This window comes from Gavialis gangeticus, unplaced genomic scaffold, assembly GCF_001723915.1.
Source record: "Gavialis gangeticus isolate Ggan-Ray unplaced genomic scaffold, GavGan_comp1, whole genome shotgun sequence".
NCBI lineage: Eukaryota > Metazoa > Chordata > Crocodylia > Gavialidae > Gavialis > Gavialis gangeticus.
The window spans coordinates 8,900,091-8,904,347 of record NW_017728994.1 but is presented as its reverse complement, the minus strand read 5'-3'; the positions used below and the strand labels follow the sequence as shown (position 1 = coordinate 8,904,347).

Sequence of the window (4,257 nt, the reverse complement as noted above, 5' to 3'; positions counted from 1 at the left end):
AACTGCACCTTTTTAGTCTTCTGGTTTCAAAGCCTCAAGGATTCACTGCAGTCACATTTTCATGCTTCTCTTTGCAACTCTGAGTCTGGAATAGTTGTGTGTACCTAGTTTTTGATAAAGCTGAGATTTTAATTAATTTGCATAACTCATAGAACTAGGGCTCTAAAAATATACAAATTAACATGACACTTGTAATAAAATCTTGAGCAGGGCAACACACAAACCTCAACTTCAGTTTAACTAGAGTTGGTATGTCAGTGTGTAGATACTTAGTATTACTATCTCAATAAATACCCTATTTATTGTTTGTGAGGTAAAGTCTAACTGCTTTACCTCAATTCAAGCTGACCTTCAGTGTATGTGAAGCAGCAGGTACTGCATCCTTGTTTGTAAGTTATGCAAGTTTTATGTGAGCTATACTGTATGTTCTCTATCTAATAAAAATCTATATTTAGGAATAAAACTGAGATAGCAGAGATGGTTCAGGGTGATGATATTATTTGACATTATACATCTTTCTTGCCCTCAATTCTACATGTTCTCAGTCATCTCGCAACGTTTAGTGTGTGGCTTTTAAGAAATAGAAAAGCTTTGTAATTGACAAAATGTACCTACAAGCTAAAGGGTGTTTTTTAGGTTTCTTAATACAGAGTTTGAAATGCAGAATCTCTCTGAGGTCATTCCCAGCCTTTCATTTCCATAATTCTATGTACAGTAAACTCTGATAAATTAATTCATGAGATAATCTGTCATTACGGTTTAATTGGTCATTGTTCCAATTCTCTGCCAATGTCACACCTCTCCCTATTATCATCTCTGATTATTATTTGCTATTGAGTAAGTTGCCCTTATTTGCATTCCCTTTGGACTGGTTTATTATATTTGTTTTGGTCAACCCATCACCCATAGTCCCAGGAGTGGAAAGAATATTCCACAATGCTCCCCCCAGACCCAGGAGGCACCAGTTGCTGAGCCGGGAGGGTGCAGGGGCTGTGTGCTCCCCAGTGGATCCAGAAGTGAGTGGACTAGAAGTGTTTCTGGTCCACTTCCAGGTCTGCTGCTGAGCATGCTGGGGATCCCCCATGCTTCTGTGGGACACTCCATGTGCCCCAGCATTGCAGTATTCATGAGCCCCTGCCACCTAAAGGTATGTAGAAAAAACATTTAAAGCTGTCTCTATGTCCAAGTCACTGAATATTTCTAAATCTGTCTGAATCAATTTGGAGGATTCCAGTTTGATTCAGAGAGATTAAAGGGTCCTCTGGTTCTATTTGGATTTGGATATTCAGTCACTGAATCAGACTGAATCTCCACTGAACCGAATCAGTTATCAAAGCTTTGCACAGCCATAGTTACCATCATCCCACATAGAATACTTCACACAGTGGTAATACAATTAAAATGGTAATGCACTTTTCCTTTTACCCTGCCTGTGAGCATCCTAAGAGAAGTTTCTAACATCAGGAACATTACCATAGTCCAGCTGCAGCAAAGCAACTACTATTGGTGCACTGGGCAATGGAGCTGGTGTGCAGGCACACAGACTTTCTGTATTGACCAAAGAAGCTATGTGTCCAAACAGATTTAAGTAAAGTTAGCTTCAGGGGGTGGCTTACAACTGCTACTGTTGGTGTGTGCATCAGAGGAGAGGCATCCTTAAGTGGATAAGCACACTTTAACAGAAGGACAGAGGATGCCTTTGCAAGAGTTGCATTGATGCTGCTCCCAACTGATGCCAGGGCAACTGAGTAAGTGGTGCTTAGGCATTAGGGCTGTGAAAAATTTCATTGGCTGTTTTGTTTCAACACTGTTTTAACTCATTTTGAGCTTGAAACAGTGAAATCAAAACAAAAGTAAAGGCTTTCAAACAGCCTCAAAATGAAACAAGGGAAGTCAAAACATTTTGAACGTTTAAAAAAGTTTTGAGTTTTGAAGCTGGGCTTGCTTGCAGCTAAAGAAAAACTCAGGAGAGGGAGGAGAAATAGGGAGGAAGGACTGCTCTGATATTGACATATGTAGCTGTCCAGTGACTGTGATTCTTCCCTGGAGTCCCTTCCAATCCCAATGCTATAGGAGAGGGATGGAAAAACAGCAAAAAAGCGTTGTTTGAACTAAGCTTTTTCTGTGCTTTTACACTTACAAGTGACACAAGTTTAGCTCTGAACAGTTTGAAGTGCAATTTCCCAGAAACCCATTGGCGATGCGTAGGGAGTGCAAGTGGGTGAATTTGAACCCCCAGACATCAACTGTTCACCCCCTGGAAGCACCAGCCAAAATGCACTTCTGGTTTTGCCCCTGGGTTGGTGATAAGCCGCTGGCAGACCCACCCCCACCCCCACTGCCCCCACCCCTACTCAGGAAACACCAGTCACCCATGCCGAAACCCCTGCACCTATCTCTTTGCAGCTTGTCAGTCTTCATGGCCTCATCACGGGCTAACATCTCTGCAGTTTTCACCTCACTGCACCTTAACACACACACAAAGTCTCATGTCACAAGTTTTGCTTGTTAGCAGCTTGAGATGAAGTTTCCCAGAAACTCCTGCATCTATCTCCTTGCAACTTGGCAAACTTCATGTACTCAGTAGGAGCTAATATCCTTGTAAGTTCCATCTGAATCAGGCAAGAAATGACAAAGGTATAGGCAGTGTCATGCTTCCCCATTATAGCCTATGGGCGAAATGTTGAAAAGTGTTGAAACAGCAGAGCAGTTTTGACAAAACTAACCAGAACAGTGCTTTTGAAATAAAACAAAACAATACAAAACACTGTCCTGACAAAATAGTGAAATGGAAGTGGAAACAAAATGGTGCTGTTTTGCACAGCCTATTAGGCACCCATAGAAAAATAAGCACCATGTATTGTTTCTTATAGGGCACATATATAATAATGGCTCTGCATATGACTCATAAAATTTACATAGCTGAAGCATTATAGTATTATAACTGGGGTAGGCTTGATTAATTGAAATGTGCTGAAGGCATGAGAATAATTGTTTTGACATAAAAATATTACTGCAGCAGTCTAGATAAAGTCTAGGAGGGTGCCTTTAAAATCTGTCTCTTGCTGCTTGTAAACACTGTGTCAATAATTTTGTTTATTCCTTTAAGGCAGCAGGGTGATTTTGGTGGATATGTTGGTTGATTTTATGACTAATGGCTGATGTCCATACAGAACGATAAACTGTGATCTATCTGATTGCTCATTCACAACTCAAAAAAACCTTCTGACAGATAGCAACAAAATAGCATCAGATGACAAACAAGAACAGATATCACTTTAATAAGCTTAGGGAGAGATCCATAATTCACATCTGAGGTCTTATCACAGCTTGCCTCTTCCTCTAACAAGGTTCAGGAGTACAGCTACCACTCTTGAATACCAAATACAGCTACACGGAGAGAAGGTTCTGCCCCTCTGCCTATATTCAGATAAAGCCCAATTTTACTTGTCTAGATGAATATACATGTTACGTCCAAATGACAAAGCGGAACTACCTGCTGGAGATCAAATACTGGGTACCTCAAGTCAAACACACAGATCATCAGGAAATAAACTTAAATTGTATGGATAGCTACATTTAAGTGTGTTTCAGCACACATTATTTCATTGAGCTTTGTGTCCAGATACCTTTATAGAAAAGCCCATAGAAAGTAAGCTGAAAACTTTTTAGGGATATGACACTAGGGCTGTGCAAAATGTAAGCATTCCATTTTGACTTTTATTTTGAGTCAAGATGGCTGTTCTGTATTGTGCCGTCGAAACAGTTTCTGGGTCAAGCCTGTTTTGACATTTCGTACATAGGATATAATGGACAAGGTCAAAACAGGCAATAACTTTGCCATTTCTGGCCTGATTTCCATGACATTTGCAGGAATGATAGCCCTTTCTGAGGACATGAAGTCTGCCATGTTTCAAGGAGATAGGTGCAGAGGATTTGAAGAAATTGCACCCCAAAGCCTTGAGAGCAAAACTCCTGTCACTTGTATGTGTTAAGCCACAGTGGGGTCAAAACTGCAAGCCTGCTACGCCTGCTGAGGCCACAAAGCCTTCCAGGTTTCAAGGAGAGTTGCAGGGGGTTTCAAGGAGAGGTGCAGGGGGTTCAGGGAAACTGCACCTCAAGCTGCAGACAAGCAAACTTCGTGACATGGGTGACACTGTTTGTGGTAAGGTGCAGTAGAGTGAAAGCTGCAGGTCTTCTAGGCCCTACTGTGGCAACAAAGCCTGCCAGATCTCAATGAGATAGGTGCAGAGGGAC

At 41.3% G+C, this 4,257-nt stretch overlaps 1 long non-coding RNA gene across 1 annotated transcript; it reads left to right on the top strand.

Annotated features, from left to right (window-relative positions):
* Positions 1-525: 525 nt before the first annotated feature.
* LOC109287226 lies at positions 526-4,032 on the top strand. The gene is made up of 3 exons (XR_002094778.1): positions 526-537; positions 2,168-2,173; positions 3,780-4,032. It is a non-coding gene; the product is annotated as an uncharacterized LOC109287226 (long non-coding RNA).
* Positions 4,033-4,257: the final 225 nt, after the last annotated feature.